We start from the raw sequence: 26,637 nt of genomic DNA on the forward strand, positions 1-26,637 counted from the left end.
TGTCTATATCTATGTATAAATATACATGATTAAAAAATATATGAATGCATATATGTATATATGTCTTTATGTTTATAATTTCCATGTGTCATTTCTTTACATATATAGTTAAAACATAAAAATGATGCTATATATGCCAGACATATACTTTTTATTTTCAGTTCAGTGCTATATATAACAACCTTTGAAGTTATATATTTCCATATTCATTGACATCAGAAACATTTGTTCCTAATTTTGATAGTTGTAGTTAACATAAGTCAGTCTTCCTTAATCAGAACTCTCTCTTTGGAATGTTAGTATTTCTTCCAGCTTGGTCAGTATCTTTCCATAGTTATTTCTTTTGAGCAAAAGCCATATGGATTCAGGAGTGATCTTGTTTTAACCCTCCCCTTGCCCATCCCTAGGCTTGTAAAAAAAATGAAATTTGGACATCTCGATTCATTTCTTTTCTGTCTCATTAATTTTATACTCCACAACTATGGATGTGTCCCCAAGGTTCTGTGCTAGACCTTTTCTCCCTCTTTGTAACCTCATCAGCTTCTGTACATACATACTATATCTACATCTATATCATAGATATCATTATCGATATTGATATCTATAGCCGTAGCCATAGTCATAGTCATAGCCATATCTATATCTGTATTTACATCTATATTTGTAATCCATCTGTACTTTCCCCCTTGTAAGCTTCAGTTCCCTGTTTCCAGTCTTGTATTGGACATTTCAAGCTAGATGAAAATTAATTCTTTTGGTGAGAATCATTTTCCTTGTTTCAAAATTTCTTTCTTTAAGAAAATAATAGCATTGTGGTTTAAGTCCATGCAGTGCTTGATCATTGCTGGAGTTACTTTGAGAGCCTTGTTTTCACTGTTGTCATTAGCATTTATTCATTGCTTACTAGGTTCCAGGTACTGTGCTTTGTGATGGAAATACAAAGAAAGGCAAAAGTAGTGTGCCTACCCTCAAGGAGCCCACATTCTAATGGGGGAGATAAGATACAAACTACAATATACATGCCAGAAGGATATAGCATAAATGCTAAGTAATCTGAAAGAGAACTCTGGGGAACCAGGGAAGTCTTTTTGCAGAAGGGGCTTTGGAGTTGAGTGTTGAAGCCAGAAGGAGGTTAGTTGTAAAGGAGGGAGAGCATTCCAGGCATGGGTGTGAGAATCATCAAGAAGGCCAGTGTCCTTGGAGACTTGAGAAGCAGGACAAGGCCAGGTTGTGAAGGACTTAAAAGCCAGTCAGAGGATTTTTTTATTTGATCCTGAAAGTCATAGGGAGCCACTTAAGTTTATTGAATAGGAAATGAAATGGTTAGACTTGTGCTTTAGGAAGACTCCTTTGACAGCTAGAGGAGGATGGATTGGAGTGGGGAGAAACTTGAGGGAAGGAGAGCCATCAGCAGGCGGTTGCAGTAATCCACTTGTGATTTGACACTATTAATAGCATTTTAATTTAAAGTAATTAAAATAAACAATATTTAATGAGATAACAGTTACCATGTTCTTAAAAATTTGATGTTAGTGGTCACAGTTTTCTTTACTATAATGAGAAAATGTTATTAAAACATTTGAATATTTTTCATTGTATATGAATTTAGTTAATATAGTCCTCTCTTCCATTTGGATATATAGGACAGGTAAAAACCCAATACAATAATAATTCACCTATCTTTAATCAATTTTTTTGGCCATCTCACCTGTCTAAAATATAGTCAAGAATCTGTAAATAAACATAAAAGGTTTCTGAGCAGCCAAAAGTGATGCCATAAACTACGTAAAGTACATGAACTATTTAGTTTGTGAACTTCTTTGTAATTCTTATTTTATTAAAAAAAAAAAAAGAACAGACTTTCTTATCTTGTTTCCAGATGCACCTTAAATTGGAAGTGGAGAGGAACTGCGTTATGAAGGCTCACAAGCAGCAGTGAGAAGTGGCATTTGTCAGTGTGACATTGAGGGAAGATATAGAAAACCTATAAAAACAGATACACCAATTTTAAAAGCTCAGAAATCTGGGACTTCTAAGTGTAGACAGTGTAAATATGTCAGTGCCTTGAGGATATCACTGTATTACAGTATGATAATTTGATGTCCTTAGTGATAGTTCTGTTATAAAATGTTTAAGAATCAACAAGTATTTACTATTATTAAGTACTTTCTATGTGCCAGGCTTTGTGGTAAGAGCTAGAAGTAAAAAGAAATAAAGTGGACCAGACCCTCACCCTTGATCAATCAGTCAATAAACATTTTTAAGGTTCCCACTCTTTGTGCTAGGCACCGTACTGCAGATACAAAAAGGGACCAAAAACAGTTCCTGCCCTCTTGGAGATTATAATCTAATGGAGGAGATAACAAGCAAGTAAATATATACAAAACAAGCACTCATGCACGCGAGGTTGGGAAATGATTCATTTGAACAATGAGATTTCAGCTGAGCCTTAGAGGAAGCCAGGAAAATCTGTCGGTGGCTTTGAGGAGGGAAAGGATTTGATAGGTTAGCTGGGGGAGAACATGTACATATATACAAAATATTTTCCAAATAGATAGAGGGTGATGGGGGGAGGTACACCATCATTTGGGAAGTTCATGAAAGGCTTTATATAGGTTAGTTATTTAGCTAATCCTTGAAGGAAACTAGCAATTCTGAATTTCCTGTTCCTAAAATCACTCTTTATATAGGGTGTTATGTGTGTGGAACAGTAAGAAGACCAGTTTAGCAGGACAGTAGTTGATTTGGAGGGTAGTAATATGTGTGTAATAAAGTTAAAAAGGTAGTATATCCATCATTTCACAAGTATTAACAATCAGCCAGTATTTATTAAGCACATAGTATGTACCAGGCACTGTGCTAAACCCCATGGATACAAAGAAAGACAAAAATATGGGTCCTCTTCTTGAGGATCTCTAATTTTAATAGGGTTGGGATCAGGTTGTGAATGTTTTTTTAATGCTAAGTGGAGAAGCTTATATATTATTCTAGAGATAATAGGGAGCCATTGGATTTTATTGGTTAGAGGAGTGACACTTAACATTTATATTTTAGGAAAATCAGTATGGCTGGCATGCGGATGATAGATTGGAGGGAGTACAATCTAAAATCAGGGAAACCATTTAGGAGGTTATTCTACTAGTTCAGGCGATAGGTGATGAGATCCCAAACTAGGATATCAATGGAGAGATGAGAACAGGTGGGACCTATGTTGTGAAGATAGAAGTGACAAGGCTTGTCATTTGAGTGGGTATGTGGGGTGAATGAGGAGATGGGGATGACATTGAGATTGCAAATCTGGGTAACTGGAAGGATCATAGTACCCATGATAGGAATAGGGAAGTTCAGAAGAAATGTGGGTTATGGGGGATAGATAATGAGGTCAGTATATAGTCACTTTATCTTTTCTAGATCAGAGTACAAATTTAAGGACATTGCTTTGATTTAACATACTCATTAAAAAATCACTTAATACACATATTCAGGAGGGAATTTTTGTAATAGAATAAGTAAATTTTTTCATTTAAAATTATTAAGAATTTTTTTAGCTCAAATTCAGACATATTCAGAAGTACTTTAGCATAAGAAAGCCCATATATTTTGAAATAATATATAGAAATGCTCTTTGCTTTGTCCTCACATCATCTTGGTTTTGCAAAGAAGGTTTTAAAAAAAATTAATTTGATTACTCTTGTAATAACTTGAAAAGCTGTAAGTAAATTCTCATTCATATTTTTTCATATAAGTGATCATTGGTGAAGTATGCATTGTGTTCAAATTGCAGGAAGGGCCACATTTTTTTTTAGTGCTTATAGATCCTTTCACTTTTATATCTATTTAGTTCTATCACTATAGAATCTAATGTACTTTTTCACCATTATGTCATTATCATTAAAGAATCCATCTATTATATTGGAATATTTCTCTTGATTGCCATCAGTAGGTAACAAATCTTTCCTTACATCGATTTTCATGATATATCATACATATGCAATCAAATGAGCCTCATTAGCTACATTTGTTGCTTTATCCATTTGCAAATGGAATAAAGATTTTATTTTATTAATTAATTGATCATTAGAATCTTCAACCTCGTGGACATTTATTCTTCCTTAGTGTGTTATGTATAGGTAGAATCATTTGAAGCTGCTTTGCATGTGACTTAAAGCATTGTTTCAACTACATATATAACTATATAATACAAGCAATCCTTTTGATGTCCCAGACATGGTTTTTGAAAAAAAAAATTGCTTACAGAAAAACCCCTGATTTTCTCTGGAGATATTATATTTTCTTGTCTTGCCAAAGCAGTCTGTATGTACTCTTTCAAGATTTTTTCCATTTTTATTACTTTTAAAGCAGCAATTGTACAAAGCAAACAGTATGGTCTCTCTGCTTTTTCAGTAACAGTACTTGGGAATTCCGATGATCAGTATAATGAGCTATATTTTTTGGATTTGGAGTTTTTCTTTTGTGTTTCTCTATTTCCACTATTTAAACTATCTCTACTATTTTGTCTTGAACTAGTTTTAGATGTCCTAATGGATTTTCTCTTCAAATTGGTTGTGTATTTATCACGTGATGACAATTTACTAAAAAACTCACAGGCAAAAAATTAAGATGAAATTTAATTGTTGAAGATTCAATGTTTTGGAATTATTTTTTGAAATATTTTAATTTTGGAAAAATTATTGTTTTTGGAAAGCAGTTTATTATATTAAACTTACCAAAATTGATGATGTTGAGAAATATAAGATATTATGTTTTTAGCTTCCTTACAAAGATATATTCCTTACAAAAACTTTGAATTCAAATACAGCAAGTCACAGCAATACACAGCTCATCCACGTTATGAGTCCTTAATCACAGCTTTGCATATAGTACCTGCATCCATATTCAAAATTCACATAACTTGGCCTCATATGTACATACTGTATTTAACATTCTATATTCAGTGTTAATTGAAACTAAATTTATTCTTACTTTTGTCACCACTATGTTAGCTTAGTTTGTATTGAAAAAGTGATTGTATTTATGCAAGAATTGTACTCAAAATACCCACTAATTATGGCTATTAATTAGCTACCCTTTGTCAATGGGGACAGAGTTCACAATTTGGAAATCTTTGGTTTAGATGAACTAGAGATATGCATGGGATGAATGAATGACCTTGTTCTATAGTTAGTTTATCATTTTAATTACTCACAGCATTTACTCCATTTTCCATAGTAAGTGGTTGAAGGAGTATTCAAGATTTCCTTGGTTGTGAGTGCTCTCTCCACTGGCACAGAGTAAAGTCCTTCTTTAGCTTATTAGAGAATTTTTTTTTATAGGTTTTTGTGGCCAAGAAAAATGACCTGGTGGCCAGGTTTGTAGTGGACTCTCACCAATACCATACCTGAAACCTTTCTTCTTTGGAAAGGACTGGCTAGGTGTTTTGCTCCTCTGCTATAGCCTTGAGAACCAATGGTCTGTTCCGTGCTGCCAGTTTGGTAAAAAGCTGTATGTATCTTGTGGGACAAATTTAGTTCATATGGACAATTTTACTTACCATAGCATATAATTTCACTTGATACTTTTAAGGCTCATATTCAAAGTACATTTTAATTATTCAGTTAATTTAGATTTGAAGAGTGACTTTTTTATGCCCTTTCCTGCTTAGACTCCACAGGACACGTTACCTGTCTCATGTCTGTCTGTCTTATGTGCCTATGAGGTTTTAGCTTCAGGAAGGAATTTCTGGGGCCTATGTAAACCTTATTCTACCTGAAACAGTGCTCTGTGCTTAGGAAGTATTTAATCAATATTTGTTAAATGAGTCCTTGTTTTTGAATGGCTTTATATTACTCAGACTTTTGGGAATGTTGACTTGCTAGCAGGGCAGTATTTTCTTAAAATAATTAATTTTATTCACACAGTGACTTGTGTGGCAACTTCCCCCCCGCCTCCCCTATCTCTTATTTCTAATTAATTGTAGCAAGCACCCTCCTCTGAGAATGCTTCCCCCGATTTCATGCTGTTTAACTTTACAAAATCAACCCTTATTTTAAATGATATGTGATTAAAACTAGTATTTGAGTTGACATTTATTGGATAAAATTATTGCTTATTGTCATAAGGAGTAGTGCATAATGTTACCACTTGGTGGCACCAGAAAATAAAAGTTTCTGTTCTGAACTGTGAAGCATAGACTATAGAATCACTAATAGCAAGCTCCAGAATAGACCCCATGTAGTTGGTAACTTATTGAATTAACTTTGGGAATTGATTCTTATAGTGCTTTTGCCACCAAGTGTTTTTGAGTTATGCTACTTTAAATGAATTCCTATTTCTTATTCAAGCCTATTTAAGCTAAAATAGCTTAAAGCTGCACTATGACTTTTGAGACATCCTGTAGATTGGATTTTTCTCTAACCCCTCTCAACTCTTCAGCATTCATATCCCTGTCAAATTCAAAAGCGATTGACTAATTGCCTTCAGTTCTTTGTTATGTCTTGGTTAGGATAGTAAGCTTTCACTCACTCATAGAAATCTTTAGGAACCATAGGATCTAGCCTTTTTATTATTTAAAATAATAATGTAAAGTGACCTCAATTTTAACTTGCCTGCTTGTGAATCTGGCTGTCCTTCTCCCTTTTGTTTGTGCCTCAGGCATTCTGAGGTCAGTACAATGCTTCTGGCCCATTGATTCCATGAAACAGTACACCAGTCAACAACTAACAGGCAGATGGACATTATCCCTTCATTTGTGGGCAAATTGGGGGCTCAAGCTTGTGAGCTTGATTTGACATTTATGAACAGAAGAGATATTTCCTTGGGGGAAAGGTGATCCTAGTGCAGCAGAATTGTTATTACAGCATCCCTATTTCAAGAATTACCCTATAGCATTTAAATTTTATCTACAGTATCATATCTTATGACTTTGGTTATCTTGGCACATTTTGAATGATAAAGAGAATTTGTAGTATTTTTTGTCTTAATGATTAGCCATGGGAAAACATCCTTTCTTCCTGAGAAAAGTAGTAGTAGATTATATTGGGGTTCTACTTGGTTGGCACACTTCCTCATTTCATTGCTCCTCCACCATATTTTGAATGAAGGTAGTAGTTGTTCTAAAGAGGCCCATCTGAGTTGTTAGTAGATCTGATGAAGATTGCCCATGTCTTTCTTCCCTAACTGGCACCATACCATCTGCACAGCTGGAGGCTAGATGTAGAGTCAGACAATAGCAGCCATGTCTCTTACTTATACCCAGGGAAGAACAAAGCACAGCCTGGTAGTGGAAACATTGACTCAGTCTGAAACTGATGCTCTGCTCCCATCTCAGTCTGAGGTTAACATATCAGATTAAAATGCCCCTTTCTAAGTGCTCAGGTCTTCCTCATGGAAGTGAGGTAACTCTCCAGTTAAGCCAGGCAAAGAGTTTCTGAGTAATCCAGACTTTCAGTGTTGAAGCCTGTCCCTTATTTTTTCCTCCCTTTTCATTTGTGTGCTACAGAAAGCAGCTGTTTGATAAACAAGCTTGTGGGAGAGGATCATGGATCGGAGGGATATATTTGGTGATAGAGAAATGTAGCTGGCAAATGGATGCTGGGAAAGAACACATGAAATAGATACAGACACATGATGTGTCTACTTAACTCTTATTAACAGAAGTGTATAGCACACAGTATTATCAAGCTTCTTTCCATCTTTGTTAAATGGTTTCTCCTGAATGGTTTTTAAAAAAGAAAGAAAAAAGTGTGATGGTTCTTGGAAGAATATTGCATTAGGAAACTCTACAGCATGTTAATATGATGCATATTATACAGTAAATATGTTGCTGAAAATATCAGGTAGCTTTACTGCCTTAGCTCCAGGAGTGGCTTTTTAACTTTTTTGTGTGTGAATGATGCAGATCTTCTGAGTTTTTAATTTTCTTGTGGTCTTTACTTACATATCTTACATAGCACCACAAAACTTTAAGTTAAAAACATTTTTTTGGAATCATTGCTGACAAATTCCCTTTCTTTGAGAATCTTGAAGGTTTTTTTCATAAGTGGGTTAATTTTAGCATTCACCTGAGGGATGGAAGTCATTGGTAACACAATCACTACCAAGCAATTTACAACATTTAGTCATATCCCTGGTTACATGTCAGAAGACCTTTCTGACATCTCTCAATTATCTTCTTTATGTCCTGTCCCAATATGCTGAGAAAGCAGATGATTCACAGCACTTTTCACGTAGTAGGTACTTAATAAGTGTCTATTGAGTTGAATTGAATTAACTATGCCTCCTAGGGACCTTTCAAATCATCAGAATGGATTAAGAACTGAACTCCTTTAATAAGGTACCTCTCCGTATAACCCAGGCTCTTTGAATTTAGTTAGAAGCACTCAAAGTACACAAATATCCTAGCATATTTTTAAACCTATTTACGTGAGTTACTAAAATATTGGCAAATTAGGGAGTCTGGGTAATGAAATTTATCTGTAAATTTTAGAATGCTAGAAAACAGGAACAGAAACAGATTATGGAATAGAAATTTCCTACTGCTCTGCTTTAGAATCTCTAACAAAATCTTGATTCTGTAACCTGGGCAGGGGTTCCTGGGTTGATTTGCTCATTTCAACTTGCTATCATACTGGCAGCTCTGATGTTCCCAAAGAGGAAACACCATCAGGCTGCTGCCACTAAAAACTCTTAAGGTATTAAGGGTAACTCTGGTGTAGGTGGATAAAATCCTGCTATTTAGTACTATAACTCTTGAGCCCCAACCAGCGTGCTTCTCATTTATGTAAAATCAGTCACCATGACCCCTTTAATTTTCTAAAGGACAAAGCAAAAGCACTAATAGTATACCATTACTCATTGAAAGGCAAAATCAGGAATAATGAAACATGTTACTTAGGAGAGGACAATAGCAGGAATGGTTAAACATCATAGACTATCCTGGAACCTAGGTCCCATTCTCCCACCAGTGCCCAAAGGTCATAGTGTTCACAGGGGACAGTGGGCACACACTTATACCTCATTCCATTCTGTCTTCTCCGTCAGGTTGCCCCCTCTTTTATCCCCACTCTCTCTCTTGTCTCCAATCTCTCCCTCTCTACTGTCTTTTCCCCTAGTGCCTAGAAAGTGCCCATGTCTCCCCCATTCTCAAAAATCCCTCAGTTCTTCTGGCCATGCCAGCTGGCTGTCATCTTATATAGCCTTTCCTTCCTTTCATGACTCAATTCCTTGAAAAGGCTGTCGAATTGTTGCTTCCATTTACTTCTTCTCACTTTCTTTTTAACTCTACAGTCTGGCTCCTGACCTTATCATTCAACAGAAACTGATCTTTCTAAAGTTACCTTTGATCTCTTAATTATCAAGCATTATGACCTTTTCTCAGTTCTCATCCTTTTTGACCCATGGCAGGCTCTGACACTATCAACAACTCTCCTTTCCCTAGGTTTTTGTGACTCTGCTCTCGCTTTAGTTCTCCTGCCTGTATGACTGTTCCTTTTCATTTTTTTTTTTTAAGGCAATTGGGGTTAAGTGACTTGCCCTGGTTCACACAGCTAGTAAGTGTCAAGTGTCTGAGGCTGGATTTGAACTCAGGTCCTCCCGAATCCAGGGTCAGTGCTTTGTCCACTGTGCCACCTAGCTGCCCCCTTCCCATTCTCTTTTGCTGAATCTTCATGCAAGTAATACCCACTCACCATGGATATCTTACAAGGCCTTCTTTTCTTCTGTTCTCTTCATACTCTTTTTCTTTCTCATCATCTCTTATGGCTTCAATGATCATCTCTATGCTGATTATTCTCAAATCTCTCCTGACATCAGTCTTGCATCCCCACCTGCCTATTGGTTATCTCAAAATAGATGTTCTGTAGATATCTTACACTCAACATGTCCAAAACTGATCTCATGATTTTTTCCTCCAACCCTCCCCCCCCACTTATGTTGTTTGTACCTTCACAAATCTCATTCTCACAAATTTCTCATTCTCTCCTCTAACATTGCTACTACACTGCCGTAGGCCCCTCATTGTTCATACCTAGACTATCCGAAGTAGCCTGCTGGTTGGTCTTACTGCCTCAAGTCTCTCACCACAACAATCCATTCTCCTCTGAGCTATCAAAGTGTTCTTCCTGAAGCACACATCTGACCATATTACCCACCCCACTCAATAACTTGAGTTATTCTACTTAAACTGACTTAAAGAAAGCTGGAAGGGAGGCACATGAGTGGCAAAACCTATGTGTCTTGTGCATCTCACAGCACTGGACCACAGACCTTGATGTCCTTGGACCTTTTAGGAACAAAATATGTTATGTAAAGTCACTTCTCTGGTAACTGTTCCATTTCTGGTCCTCATTGTCCTCCTGCTGGAGAAAGCCTCTTTTCTGCTCTGGAGTCAGGGAAGCAGTGACAAGCTCTTTTTGCTTACAGCCACCCTCAGCAGGGTACTGAGAAAGGTGTTATGCCCTCTTAGTAAAAAGTTGTTCTCTTAACTGTGATGTTTAAAATCTAAATGTGGGTCCTAATCCCCCCAGTTTGTGGGGGAAACTGGCTAAGATTTACTGATAAATTCAGCAAGAGTTTAGGCTTTTAAGGATTTATTAAGGTGTAGTTGAAGTTAGTGAAGAGAGAGAATAGAAAAACCCTAGTTTAGATCTATTTGGTATAGCCAGAGAGAAACCCTTGCTTTTCCTAGCAGTCCCCATGAAGTCCCCCACCATGCCAAAGTCCTGGATGGAAAGGGGAGGGGGAGAGCTCCTGTTCTCCATCTCTGCTGTCACCAAGCCAGTTCCAGATGAAAAGAGAAAGATCCAGCAAGCCAGTCTCACCTTCCTACTTCCTGTCTCCCTCCCCAAAAGGGGAGGTCCTTCAAGCTGATTGGTTGAGAGTGGTCTCTTGCTGATATCAGTAGTACATTGTCTCTGAGAACAACACCCCACTCAGGGCCAGCCAGGTGTGGTCTTGATTTTGATGGTCTTCAGGTGGGGCCCCTGGGTGTCTGCCAAATCCCATTATTTTATCACATTCCCCCCTGTGCTTCCTTAAGAAACAATTGTTTTCTTAATGAAGCAATAACATTAGCTATCAGTTATTTCTCTGTTCTTTTGTGGTAACCCCCATGATTATCTCAGGTGTCATGATAAATACACTGTTGGATTTGGCCTTGACATCTGCTACCAATTATATTAGATTCTTTAATTTCTCATAATGGCATGAGGATAATTAGGCAGATGATGCAAAAAGTGATGAAACAAAGATAAGAATTATTTTCTAAATTAATATCACAATTGTCTTCTCAATTTATCCTTCTCAGGGGGGAGTGTAGTAATACTAAGTTTTAGAGGAGTGTAGTAATATTAAGTTTTAGAGAATGTTTCAATTATGTTTCATGTGTAACAACTAAGATTCTGAATTTCCATAGACCTCTTTTTGTTTTGAGAACTTTCATTGTTTGATTTGATTATTGGCAAAGCTATTTAAAGTTGTGTGAAACTCAATTTTGTAGGAAGTTTTCCTGGCTGATTACCAGCATCTGAAACACCTGAAAGACTTCCAAGCATCTTCTTATAGGAAAACATGTTCAAAACCTCGGTTTTCCTCTTCCATTATTTCATTTTGAACCAGAGAGCACAAGGGAAGGAGATATAGGCACCCCTGAGAGGTCTTCCCTCTCTCCAACATTATAAGGTGACTGATAGCAACAAGCTCAGTAGGCCTTCACAAAGGAGCAGGATTGAGCTCTTAGACAATGAACTTCTTGCAGTTGTTGCAGTCTTTTTCTAGCTAAGTAGGGAAGCAGATAGAGAACCTGCTGTTTCGGCTCTGAAGCCTTCTGTCTATTCTATCCAGCTCTTCAGATTCCTCTCCTCTTGTCTCTTCACAAAACTTCATCCCTGGCTTAACTGCTCCTAACACATTCTTTGGGTCTGTGACTCTTTTTTGCCTTCTGAGGTAAAAACTCAAGAAATCAGTTTTTCTGTCAGATGTGAGCTTTATGTAACCCTTACATAATAAGGTCCTTATATAATCTTCCTATAGGACCTAAACAATTCTATTATTGTGTCAGTCAAAAACTTCAAAATTCTTAAAGACATCACATGCAAATGAGCTGGTGGACTACAATGCCCCATAGCTATAATTACCTTAATTGTTGCTCTGTCTTCAAAAAAGTCCCCGAAATTTGTTCAGCCTCAGGACATTGTGTCTTCCTATTGCCCATAACAGTCTGTATCTCTTCTACATTTTATCTCAGAAACCATTTATTCAGAAGTGGATTTTATGATTTTTTTCCTTACACAAATATTCTTTTTTCAGCCACTTTTAGCTCCTGAAGTGTTCACATATGAAAGAGGAAATAGCTTACACTTGGATTCTTCTTCATCCTGATGTAGAGGTGATCTTCAGTTCTCAAGGTCTTCTCCAGTGGAGTAAAAACTCTGATAAGTCTTAACGAACTGGACAAATTTTCAGTATGGGTTTAAGCAATAGATTTGATCTCTCTTATTTGAGGAGTGCCATAGCTTAGCTCAGAGAGGTTCATCAGTAGAAGCTTGACTGCTGGGAGAGTTACTTTCTCAGTAATAGCATCTTGTAAGAAACATCTACTAGGATCACAGATAATAGTATTTATTTATTTATTTGGTTGGGCTATGCGGGTTAAGTGACTTGCCCAAGGTTATACAGCTAATAAGTGTCAAGTGTCTGAGGCTGGATTTGAACTCAGGTCCTCCTGATTCCAGGGCCGGTGCTCTATCCACTGCGCCGACAGAGAATAGTATTATAGGGTTTTGTAGTCTTCAACAGCTTAGGGAATACTCATGCTAATGAAATCATATTGCAGTATGTTTTAGAAATGAAAATTTATAAAACTAACATTTTAACCAATATGTCTTGTTGATTTCCTGAAGGTAACTCACCAAATTTACTTAGAACCTTCTCCCGTAAAGTACTATAAAGTAAATAATTGGCATTTAAAATATTTTTCTCCTCAATAAGAAAGAGATGAATGGATGCTTGAAAAGCTAGTATAATGAATTATTCGAAGGTAAATAATTGAAACTTTGTGGGGGGAAAGTGTATGAAGGCTGAGAGATGGACTAAATTATTTCTTAAGACATAACTTACTTGGGGAGGTGGTTGGGCACTACAGCTCTCCTGCCTCCCCAACCTTGCCTAAAGTACTCGGTTTTATCATGAGCTATTAAGTACTATTATTCTCTCTGTCATTCAAATTACATTACACATTTTTTCCCCCAACCACTTGGAAATAGGGTGACACTTTTATTTAGGGAATTACCCTGAATACAAAGGTAGCTTTACTTTTCAAAGAGAAGAAATGTTTTAAATTAGAAAAACATACTATACTTGAAATTGCTCCTACCTTCTTTAGCTTTTAGCTGGAGTTTTTGCTTACTATAAATTAAATTCAGTTACTTTTTTAAAAAGCAGTCTTTTTTTTCTGATGTCCCTTTTGTTAATAGAGCTTCTTAAAATTTGCTATGTAAAAGTATTAGAACAAAGTATTTTGAAATGAATTTTTTTTTTTTTTAAAGAGTGACTCAACTCTTCCCCTGACCCTCTTCTCTAGTAGAAGTTCTAAAACTCAAATTCAGGTCTTCTAACTCCTGGTCTATTGTTTTGTCTGCTATATCACTACTTATGATATAGGTGATCCTGGGCCTCATTTAATTTGTTGGCTTCCTTTTCTCATCTGTTGAGTGAAGAGGTTGGATTAGATGATTTGTTAAGATTTCTTTTAGCTCTAAATCCTTTAGAAGCCATATAATCTTATCTGAAGATAGATAAAGCATTTATTAAGTGATTACCATGTACTAAATACAAATACAAGCAAACTTCTTATCTTAGTGGAAGATAGTAATAATAACAGCAACAAAATAATAATAGCTTTTCTATATCACTTTAAGGTTTGCTAAGTGCTTTATAAATACCTCTTTTTATCTTTATAACAATGCCAGGAGGTAGGTGCTTTTATTACAATCATCTTACAGATGAGGAAACTGAGGCAGATGGTTGTTAAGTGACATGCCCACTTTAACACAGCTGGTAAGTGTATGAGGCTGGATTTGAACTCAAGTTTTCCTAGCTGTAAGTCTAACCTTGTCCTCTGAGCTACCTAAGGGCCTTATAGTTACATGATATTTATTAATTTTTAGTTTGATCAATCTATAAGTATTTATTTATAATAAGCAGTTAGGTGGTTTGCTGTATGGAGCACTGGAGTTGGATTCCTATTTCAGATATTGATTAGCTCTGTGATTTTAGGTACATCATTTAATCCCTTAGTCTCAGTTTCCTTACTTACTTATGAGATTGTATTTTTTTGTAATTTAAAACATTTCTTTTTTTTTTTTTTTTACAAGTTTTACCTTTATAAGAAACTACCATGTTTAATACAGTTTAGGAGGCAGCTAGGTAGTACAATGGATAAAAAACTAAACTTGTACTTAGGAAGACCAGAGTTTGAATCTTACCACCTCAGATACTTCTTAGCAGTATGACTATGGGCAAGTCATTTCACCTTGCTCAGTCTCAGTTTCCTTATCTGTAAAATGGGGATAATAGCACCTGCCTCACAAAGTTGTTATTTATTAAATGAAATGACATTTATGAAGTACTTTGCAAACCTCAAAGCTCTATTTACTATTATTATTTTCATTTAATTTTTTTTCATCAAAAATAAAAATGAAGTTTTGACACTTCAAAGGATAATCCTGGCAGAATTTTCTGTGGAAATAATTGAAATTTGCATTGGTCTTTACTATTTGCAAGACACTTTACATACATTAGCTCTCATTTTGGCCTGACAGCAACCCTTTGATCTAATGCTGCAAGTATTTGAGAAAATTGAGGTTCGTAGAGGTTGATCCACTTGCCTACAATCACATAGTTGTTAAGTACTAGTGCAGGATTTGAACTGAGGCCTTCTACAACCCACTAGCCCTGCTTCCAGCTTGGGAGACCTTGTTTATTCAGAATAATTCTTTCCCTCATGGTTCTGGATAAAATAAATATACTTTGTTCCAGTGGCTTTATTATTTTTTTTTCTCTATTGGAGGAAGAGGATCATAGAGGAAACAAAAAGTATGCCTTATATTTAGGTTAAAAAAAAAACCCACCAAAAAAACTTAGTCTCTGTCAGATGTGCAGAAGAAAGAATTTTAAAGGTAAAGACTACATTTCCATAAACTTTAAGGATGTCTATAGGGGAATTGTTATCAATAGTGTGATTAATTATTACAGTGATATGTATATCTATTTGAGGTGTGTGTGTGTATACACACATCACAAATAATCTCTCTCTCTTAACCTCCCCATTAATTGCTTAGGAAATTGGTCCCTAGGTACAATAGAGTTTTATATATTATTAAAGTCAGTTATTGACCTGAATATAAAACACTGCTTCTTTTAGGCAAAATTTCATAAGATTTCTGAGACTAAGGATGAATGCTATACCATTACCAAAAAAAATCAACCTTCTAATCAATAATATGTAGGCATTCTAAGCAGACAATAAATTATTGGCGTACTATGTATTCCAAGCAGAATAAAATTAAAGGAACAAAGTCTCAACTGCTAGAAGGTACTTCTTTGTCCTCATACTAACTTATGTTCTTTGAATGGTGGTTACCTGAATCCCAGCCTTCATTTGTGATGAAAATATTTATTGGAAATTGCATAAAGGAAAGAAGTGAGTCATTTGTTCTCCTTCTGCAAAATTCTAGGTAAAGCTTTGATGTGCAGTAAAGTAGCTATGGAGTTTTATATTCAGTTTGTATGAACAGTAAACAGAGCATCTAAAATAACCACTTGCACATTGCAACAAACACATCATCATTTGCTTAAAAAGAGTTATAATTACAGTTGACGAAGCATGGACACCATAAAAAATGCATTAGTTTGGCTTGACACATTAATTACCTGTTTTTGCAGATGTTTTTATGTATTGTTGTGTGAACAGTTTACAAAATAATTACAGGAAAGTCATATGGAAAATAAACTAAGTGGGTGGTTTCTCGCCTAAATATTTTCATTCATGTGAATCTGTGTGAGGCACAGCTGCTCTGTACCAAATGCAGAGAGATAGATGAGGATTCTCGAAGGGTTTTTATTAGAAGGTCTCTGTCATCAGCATTACCACATTTTTATATCTTTAGCAGAATAGTTTTTAAACATTAAAATGACAGGGTTGATTTAATCTCAGTGATCAAAGAAAAAGCTTTGATCCTGATCAGAAGAAATGTAAGTATCTGTCAGATTTCCAACACCCCCCCCCCATCCCCTCCCAAAACACCAAACAAAACAAAACATCTAAATGGAAAAGGCATTGCTAGTTTATGTTGAATCACAAATTGAAAGAATCAAAGTAAAGAGTTACCATGGACTTTGAGTAAAAGTTAAATGTTTATTTCCCATTTATTTAAGTTATTGAATTCCAATAAGTTTCTGCTGTTAACGGATTTATGAGGCAGGGATATTTTTAGATACATTTCTATCCTCCCATAAATACCCTGTGTATAGTATACACATCCATCAGTATTTGTTGAATGATAATAGTTTGACATTTGTCACCTTAAAATTTATGTTTAGGAAATTTATGAGCAGGTAGCCCTGTGCTCTACTGCCCACGATTCTTTTTTTCTTTTTTGTTGGAATAGGGTAAGAGGAAGGATGATAGTGATGAACTGAATCAAAAGGGTGAAATAAACTGTACTTCCTCTCAGATTGGAGTTACTGAAGAACATAGCTAGGGTTTTTCTATATAAGAGATGGTCCCTAATTGTGATAACTAGTAATAAAGGATTCAGGTGATAGGTCTTTATCATTGCCCCTAGTCATAATAGTTGGGGAGATAACATATCCTTGAACAGATAGGATTGGAGATCTTGAAATATATATATGAGAAAGGAGACATACTTTTTAGAGACTATATTGGTGAAAAATGTGTCCCTGATCCTGGAAGCTAATTTAGAAAAGAATAGAGACCCTAGGAATGTTTCCTATGTTATGAATTGAGTCGAATCCTGAAATGGCCTCTTGAGATTACCTATTTTGGATGCAGCATGGTATATCTTTTTTTTTTTTTTTTTTTTGGTGGGGCAATGAGGGTTAAGTGACTTGCCCAGGGTCACACAGCTAGTAAGTGTCAAGTGTCTGAAGCGGGATTTGAACTCAGGTCCTCCTGAATCCAGGGCTGGTGCTTTATCCACTGTGCCACCTAGCTGCCCCATGCTATCTCTTTTTAAATAATTCAAAGCATTTAAAAATAGACTCAAAGTTTGTATTCTTTATTCTAGTAACTCATAATCTGAAAAGATTAGGAAGTTTTTGGATGAAAGGAATAATTTACAGTCAGTAAGTCCATTGATTTCTGTCCTCTTTTAGGAAACATTGCATTCTTCTGTGTCCAAGAGATTTGACAAAGCATTTGGCTTCAGGTTCTGAAAAATTTTGTTAATAGAACCTAACTAACATCCAGTGGGTAGAAATAGGGAAATAGTTTCAAGTCCAGTAGTTTGTCAGTCATAAAATCATCATTGATGTATTGTTCCCTAAATAGATAATTTCCAGCTCTTACTGGCATTTTCTTTCTTGAACTCATTAAGTAGATTTTCTGTCTTTTGTATATGCACTTCATACTTACCTCAATCTTTTCCTCTTATCATCCCTTGACTATATGTTAATCTTCAAAAATATTTAATTTTGAAACATAAGGGAAACTTTTTTGGGTGATCTTAGAAAAGGTTATCTTCGGTAAGGAATTGGCCAAAAATTTTTCTGAGGGAGCAGTTTGTGTATGATTATTTTGGGGGGTAATTTCTTTTTTAATCCTAAGTAAGACAGATGTATAGAGGAGAAGGTAATTGTAAAATGCAAGAGAAGACTGCCTCTGTATACATTCAATATTCATATCATCTAATAGTGAGCCAGTCTTCTTTCACTCTTAGAGAAACCACAAAAGTTTTTAAGTAGCATTGAAAATGAAGGTATGTTCGGGTATGAATTTCAATAGCTTTTTTGTTTTCTTCTGTGTTTAGGTAGCTCTGAGAACTTCTAGGTGCAATAGGATGCTTGGTTTAAGAAATTGTTAGTTGAGGATTGGTTAAATGCTAATGGAAAGCTAATTCCCTGGCTGACCAGTTCATGCTGTACACTGAAAGGCTGATGGCTCCGAGTCATGGTAGATTTGCAGAACCATAAATCACTTTTCTTTTCAAGGTTGTCTTTTGTTGTCAGAACACTTAGGATGATGCAGAGATGGTAGAACAGATCTGAAAAAAATAAAATGTTATTAAATATAATAGACTAGCACTTAAAAAATCTACAACAACCAAGGCCATTTCAGAAAACTGTATACCTTTATGAGACTGAAGTTGTAAAACTAAACTAAACAAAACAAAACAAAGCAGGTTGTTTTGGATATTCTTCCTCATGTGAGGCATGCTAGTGATAACCATGCACACTTAATGAAGGTAGAGTCCAGATATTATAGAATGTATGTTGGGCAAAGTCAGAAGAGAGATTGATAAAAAGGTAAAATATGATAGAGTGACAAAGAGTAACAAAATCAGGAGATCTAAGTTTTATTTTAGACTCTAAAACTGACTTATTTTAAATTAAATAAGTAGTAAACATGAACCATATGCTGGGCACTGTGCTAAGTGATGAGAATACAAAGACAAAAAAGACATCATTTTTGTCCTTAAGGAGCTGTAACGATTGGAGTGACGCCACCTGCTGGAGAGTTACTGTAGGAAAGCTCTGCCATGAGGAGAAGGCGTCTGAGGGCAAGCCATGGGGTCAGTTCCTTAGCATCAGGAAGCGATGTTTGCTCGTGGGTACTGTCTATCAAAGCTACCAGCCAATTAGCTTGGAGCTGTGTGTGTGTGTGGATGGGATGTTCCCAGTTCCACAGGAGGCTTGTGGGATGAAGAAGGGGCGAGGCTTTCTCTCTCACTCTTTTTTATGAGGACCTCAGTGGGGAGCGAAGCAGGAGACGCAGGCTCCCTGAGATAGGGTTAAGTGTCTTGCCCAGGGTGACACAGCTAGTAAGTGTTAAGTGTCTGAGGCCAGATTTGAATTCAGGTCCTCCTGAATCCAGGGCCAGTGCTCTATCTACTGCACCACCTAGCTGCACAGTATAGCTAGAATTTTAGCAACCTTATAGAGCTCACATTCTCTTTTGGATTCAGTTATTAAACATTTATTTTTTCTTCTTCCCAGCCTTACCTTCCCAGACCCAAATGGGAAAAAAAAGGAAATACAAAACCCTTATAAAAAATAAGTGCAGGGGCAGCTAGGTGGTGCGGTGGATAGAGCACCGGCCCTGGAGTCAGGAGGACCTGAGTTCAAATCCGGCCTTAGACACTTAACACTTACTAGCTGTGTGACCCTGGGCAAGTCACTTAACCCCAATTGCCTCACTTAAAAAAAAAAAAGTAAGTGCAGTCAAGCAAAACAAATTCCACTATTGGCCATGTCCAAAAATCTCTCATTCTGCTTGTGAGTCTATCTACTCTTTGACATGAGCAAGCATTCTTCATCATTAGCCCTTTGGAATCATGATTTATCATTGTGTTGTTCATAGGTCTTAAGTTTTTTCAGCACTTTATATTTTCACATTATTGATGTATTATAAATTATTTTCCTGGTTCTGCTCAGTTTCCTCAATGTGTCTTCTTAGGTTTCTCTGAAATAGTTCAATTTTTTCCAGCACAAATGTTCATATTCATATTCTCTAATTGGTAAACATTCTTCAGTTGATGGTCATGTCTTTAGTTTTTACCTTTTTGCCACTATAAAGTCAAATCAGTAAATATTAAGTGGCTACTTAAGTGCCAGGCACTATGCTAAGTATTGAGGATTATGAAGAAAGGGAAAAACCAGTCACTGCCCTCAAGGAGCCCACATTTTAAGGAGATGACATGTAAACAAGATATGTAGAGGATAACTTGGAGATCATCTTAGAGTTAAGGCACTAACTAGCTTGTAGGGGGCCCAGGAGAGGCTTCTTGCAGATAGGATTTTATAGGAGATATGAAAGAAGCCAGGGAAGTCCAGAGGCAGAGTTTAGAAGGAAGAGAATTCCAAGCACAAGGCTCAGGCAGTGAAAATGCATAGTGGAGGTAGTTGGAGTATATTCTGGGAGAAAAAGCAAGGAGGTGGATGTCACTGGATTATAGTGCACATGTTGGGGATTAAAGTGTAAGAAACTGGAACATTAGGAAGGGGCCAGATTATTAAAGGTTTAAAATCCATGATCTTGGAGGTAATAGGAAACCACTGGAGTTTATTGAATGGGAGGGAAGGTGACATGGTCATACCTATGCTTTAGCAAGATCGTTTTGATAGCTGAGTGAAGGATGGACTAGAGTTGGGAGAGACTTGAGGCAGGGAGACTGTTTCAGTAGTCTAGGCATGAAGTTGTGAGAGCCTGCCTGCATCATGGTGGTGACAGTGTCTGAGAAGAGAAATGGGTTCAGTTTTGGATCTGTTGGGTTTAAGATTTCTTTGGAATATTCAGTTTGAGATGTCCATTAGGCAGGTGGGAATGTTAAGACCCTCCCCGGCCAAAGTAGGTTGGTTTGGAAATCCTTTCTTATGTGATGGATGCTAGTGATAACCACACACACTTGAGAAAAGGTCATTAGGTTTGACAGTTAAGAAAAAATTCATTGGTAACTTTGAAGACAGCAGTTTCAGCTTGGATCTGAAGCTAGACTATTCAAATTTAAAAAGAGTGAGAGGAAAAGAAGTGGAGGTATTGATTTTTGATGGCCTTCTCAAGGAGTTTTTCTATGAGAGAGACGAGAGACTACACAAGACAATAATTAACTGGAATGAAGTGTAGAATTTTTTGAGGATGAGAGATATGGGCATGCTTGTAGGCAGCATGGAAACAATCTTTCTTTCTCTATATAGTGAGAGAATGAGGATGATAAAGGGCCAGTCAGCTAGTGAAGAGGAAAAGGTAAATGGTACATGAAGAGGGATTTTCCTTGAGAGGAGAACTACCTTTTTTTTGTGTGTGTGTTAGGAGTAAGATGTAAGATGAGGAGTGGAGAAGAGAGCTCTCCAGGAATGGCCTCAATTTCTTCAGGGAAATTTTAGACAACTGTTTCCTTTTTAATCGTAGCTATATTAGATTTATTTGTGCAAGAAAAAATTAATCAAAATTGTCCGTTTTATCTTCTGTTATGCTCACTATCCCTTGTTTGGTCATAAACTTTTCCTTTTCCATAGATCTGAAAGCCAATTTCTTTCTTGTTCTTCTAATTTGTTTATGGTTTAACCTGTTATGTCTAGGTCATACTAGATCTGTTCAGAGCTTATCTTGGTATATGGTGTGAAATGTTGGTCTAAATCGAATTCTTGCGAAATTGCTGTCCTATTTTCTTCCTTCCTTCCTTCCTTCCTTCCTTCCTTCCTTCCTTCCTTCCTTCCTTCCTTCCTTCCTTCCTTCCTTCCTTCCTTCCTTCCTTCCTTCCTTCCTTCCTTCCTTCCTTCCTTCCTTCCTTCCTTCCTTCCTCCCTTCCTTCCTTCCTTCCTTCCTTCCTTTTCTTTCTCTCTCTCTCTCTCTCTCTCTCTCTCTCTCTCTCTCTCTCTCTCTCTCTCTCTCTCTGCAGTGAGGGTTAAGTGACTTGCCCAGGGTCACACAGCTAGTAAATGTCAAGTGTCTGAGGCTGGATTTGAATTCAGGTCCTCCTGAATCCAAGGCCGGTGCTTTATCCACTGTGCCACCTGGCTTCCCCCTGCTGTCCTATTTTCTCAGCAATTCTTAATAAATACTGAGCCTTGTAGTTGAGGTTTTTGGGTTTATTGACAACTAGGTTAATTTCCTGCTGTATGTTGTGTATCTAATCTGTTCCACTAGCTGACCTCACTTTTTTAACCAGTACCAAATTATTTTGATGATTACTACCTTGTAGCATAGTTTGAGATGTGGTACTGCTAGGCTTTCTTTCTCCCCACTTTTTTTCATTATTTCCTTTCAGATTCTTGACCTTTTGTTACTCTAGATGATTTTTTTTGGGGTAGATTTTTAAAGTAAACTTTTGGTAGTTTGGTATGGAACTGAGTAAGTAAATCATTTTGGTAGTATTGTCTTTTTTTTTGCAGGGCAATGAGGGTTAAGTGACTTGCCTAGGGTCACACAGCTAGTTAAGTGTCAAGTGTCTGAAGCTGGATTTGAACTCAGGGCCTCCTGAATCCAGGGCCTGTGCTCTATCCACTGCACTACCTAGCTGCCCCAGTATTGTCATTTTTATCACATTGGCTCAGCCTAACCTTGTGCAACTAATATTTTTCTAATTAAGTTGTATATTATTGTAAACAATATTATGTAGCTATATCCAAATAATTCTTGTGTGATTCTTGGTAGGTGAACTTTCTAGCATTTACTTATTTTATTTGTTTATGTTTTTTGGGGGCGGGGTAATGAGGGTTAAATGACTTGCCCAAGGTCACACAGCTAGTAAGTATCAAGTGTCTGAGGCTGGATTTGAACTCAGGTCCTCTTGAATCTAGGGCCAGTGCTTTATCCACTGTGTCACCTAGCTGCCCCCTCTGTACTTATTTTAAATGGAATTTCTCTTTCTATCTCATTGGTAGTTTTTCTTATATTATATTATATATAATATTATAATATGTATATTATATCATCAGAAATGCTGATGGTTTGTATGACTGTTTCATATTTTACTGAGGTTATTATTTAATTTAATTTTTTGGTTGACTCTCTAGGGTTCTTTAAGTATACTATCGTATGATCAGAAAAAATAATTTTGTTTCTTCATTGTCATTATTATGTAGTTTTTTTCCCTCCTTATTGCTATAGGTAGTATTTCTTTCTTCTCAAATAGAAATGGTGACAATAGGACATTCTTGCTTTGCCCCTGACCTAATTGGAAAGTTTTCTATTTCATATAATTCTGGCTTTTAACTACTTGCCATGTTAAGGAAAAGCCCATTTATTTTTATGTTTTCTAGCGTTTTTAATATAAATAGGGATTATATTTTATAAAAAGCCTTTTCTGCATCTGTTGATATAATCACATGATTCTGATTGTTCTTGCCATTAATATAATTCAATATATTTATAGTTTTTCTAATAATAAAACAACCTTGCATTCTTGGTATAACTCCAGTCTGATTATAGTGTATCATCTCTGTCATATGTTTGTATAACCTTTTTATTACTATTTTCATTAATGTTTTTGCTTCAATGTTCATTAAAAATAGTGGTTCATAGTTTTCCTTCTCTGTTCTGGTTTTCCCAAATGATATTTGTGCCATTGAAGAAATTGGTAGGAGTTCTTATTTAATTTTTTTCCAAATGACTTGTGTAATATTGGAATTAATTGATTAATTGTTCTTTCTATTTTTTGATAGAATTAACTTTTGAATCCATTTTGTTCTCTATTCCGCCCCCCCCTTCCCCCGGGAGTTAATTTATGGCACACTCAGTTTATTTTTCTGAAATTGGCTTGTTTAAATTCTCTATTCTTGTTCTTTTGATTTGAGTATTTTATATATATGTATATATATTCATAAATATCCATTTCACATTGTCAGTTTTATTGACATGTAGTTGGATAAAATAGTTTCTAAATATTCTTTCTTTATTTGTTGTGAATTCTTTTTTCTTTTTTTCCTCTCTTCCTTTTTAATTAAGTTAGCTACTGCTTTATCTACTCATAAATTAAAAAAAAATTAGTGCCTAATTTTAGTTATTCATTTTTATTTTTCAATTTGTTAGTCTCTTTGATTTTTGAGATTTCTATTTTGCTTAACATTTGGAGTTTAGAAATTTTTTTCTTGTTCCATGACCAATTTTTTTTCCTCTTTTGATGTAAGTTTTCCCACATGAACTGCTTTGATTGCTTCCCCAAATTTTTTTTGTTGTGTCATTGTTGTCATTGTCTTTAGTGAAAAGATGTATCATGTTTATGACTTGTTCATTAATCCACTAGTTCTTTAGGATTAAGCTATTTTGTCCCAATTTTATTTTTAATTCTTCCCTCAGTGGCCATTAATGGAATGTAATTTTTATTGAGTTGTGGTTTGTAAAGGATGTATTTAATATTACTGCTTTTCTGAATTTGTTTTTAAGATTTTTTTTATGCATTATATATGGTGGGTTTAAAAAAAAAAGATGTCATAAACAGCTGTGAATATGTATATTCTTTCTCCCCCTCCCCCATTCAGCAGACACTAGATGTCTGTCCTATTTCACTTTTCTAAAATTCTATTTTTAAAAATCCTTACTTTCATTTTTTATTTTTTTTATTATATTTGTGTACCTCTGAAAGTGGTATATTGAGGTCCCCCCCTTTTTTTGGTGAGGCAGTTGGGGTTAAGTGACTTGCCCAGGGTCACACAGCTAGTGTTAAGTGTCTGAAGCTGGATTTGAACTCAGGTCCTCCTGACTCCAGGGCCAGTGCTCTATCTACTGTGCCACCTAGCTGCCCCAAAGTCCGTTTTTATTATAGTTTTACTTTCTCTTTCTTCTTATTGCACAGTTGACTTTGAGTACTTTAGTGAATAAATAACTTAATACTTTTTTGTTTTCTTCTTTTTTGTGAATGAAGATTAGTCTTAGTTTTCTTTTTCTTTTTTTTTTGGTGAGGCAATTGGGGTTAAGTGACTTGCTCAGGGTCACACAGCTAGTAAGTGTTAAGTGTCTGAGGCTGGATTTGAACTCAGGTCCTCCTGACTCCAGGGCTGGTGTTCTATATACTGTGCCACCTAGCTGCCCCTAGTCTTAGTTTTCAAAGAAATCCTTGGTTGATCAGTCATTTCAAGATTAATCATATATACTAATATGCATGTTTACATATTTATCTTGTAATATGAAACCATAAATTTAGACTTGGAAGGTATCTTAGGGATCATCTTGTTCAGCATGATCTAGTCCCATTCTTTGGGCCTGCTGCTGCAGTTTTTCTTGAATTTCTTTGTCACTATTTTTTATGTGCATTTCTTTGTATATTTATCTCTTTTGAACTTGGATCCCTTTACATCCCATAATATTTTCTTTCTCTTTTGCCATTTGTCCTAGAATTCTTCTGACACAGGATTATACATCTGGAACTAGAAGGGACCTTAGAAACTATGGCCCAAGTTCCTCATTTTACTGATAGGGGAACTGAGGCTAAGTTGTCAGATGACTCATCTCCTTTGCTGCATCATCTTCTTTCCCTCTCACATTAAAACTCTCCCTGTCAGGACTTTGTTCTAGTCCCTATTCTTTTCCTTTTATGTTGTCTTTCTTGATGGCTTCATTACATTTTGTGCCTTTTACTCATTACTCATTGTGCCTTTGCAAAATAGTCTGTGCTTAATAAATGGTCATTGAGTTGATTTTATTAGCTCAAGGTCATGGAGTTATTAAAGTAACAGAGCTGGGTTTCTAGCCAAAGACACAAGAATTGTTATTTTTTTTTTCTTTTTCTTTTTCTTTTTTGGTGAGGCAATTGGGGTTAAGTGACTTGCCCAGGGTCACATAGCCAGTAAGTGTTAAGTGTCTGAGGCTGGATTTGAACTCAGGTCTTCCTGACTCCAGGGCCGGTGCTCTATCCACTGCGCCATCTAGCTGCCCCAAGAATTGTTATTTTTAATGTACTAGACTTTCTTGGTTCCTCAAAGCCCCTGGTCTTGGGGATGAGATTCCTTACTTTGCCCTTTAGTGTAAGAGTCTGAGGTCAAACCCACTTGTTGGGTGGGAATGAAGGAAAGGAAGATCCTTTCTTACAGACCTCATAGAGTGTCATCCATCCATCTCCATCCTCCCTTTTCCTCCACACTCACACTCTCTCCCACACTTTGGGCTGTGGCTCAGTAGACTTTTCTGGCTTTCATAATCAATCACACACCTGCCCCCAGCTGTCTCTGACCACTGCTTCCCCACTCCCCACGTCTCCACTGTGCTCCTCTTGGTATGTTGTCTTGTTTTACTAGAATGTAAGTTTCTCAAGGGCAGAGATTGTCTTGATTTTGTAGTTTTGTAGTTTATTTTTATCCTAGCACTTAGCAGAGTGCCTGATACATAGTAAGCACTTAAAAATGCCCATTCATTTATTCAGTCATCTAATATAGTGCCACATCTGACACTGTATAGTATTCTGCCTTCTGTGGTGAAGGATGCTGGTCAGTCTGTAAGTCAGGTGGCATCTATTAAGTACTTACTGTGTGCCAGGCACTGTGCTAAATACTGGGGATATAAAGAAATGCAGAAAATACTCTCGGAAGGAGCTCAAAGTCTAACATAATAATTAAATAATTAAAATTAACATACAGCAACCAACAAGAAAAAGATGGGCATTTGTTTAAGAAGTTTTGGGCCATAAACGAAACTTTCTACTTCTCCAAAGGTAATACATCCTGTTTTCTTCCTTTTAAATTCTAGGCCCACTTATCTATTAAAAATTTTCCAATTACAATGTAAAAACAATTTTTAACATTAATTAAAAAAAATTGACTTCTAACTCTTTCCCTCTCTCTTTATAGAGAAAGCAAGCAATTTGATAGAGTTTATAAACATACAGTCATGCAAAACATATTTCCATATTAGTCATGTTGTGAAAGAAAACACAGACCTCCCCCCCCCCAAAAAAAAAAAACCCTCAAGAA

General features: G+C 36.2%; 1 protein-coding gene across 4 annotated transcripts in view; it reads left to right on the forward strand.

The window, feature by feature from the left end:
- The window catches only part of RPS6KC1 (ribosomal protein S6 kinase C1), a 203,709-nt gene that overhangs the window by 67,968 nt on the left and 109,104 nt on the right, over positions 1-26,637 (forward strand). The window lies entirely within an intron of this gene.

The sequence above is a fragment of the Dromiciops gliroides genome, chromosome 4 (genome assembly GCF_019393635.1).
Source record: "Dromiciops gliroides isolate mDroGli1 chromosome 4, mDroGli1.pri, whole genome shotgun sequence".
In the NCBI taxonomy this organism is placed as follows: domain Eukaryota; kingdom Metazoa; phylum Chordata; class Mammalia; order Microbiotheria; family Microbiotheriidae; genus Dromiciops; species Dromiciops gliroides.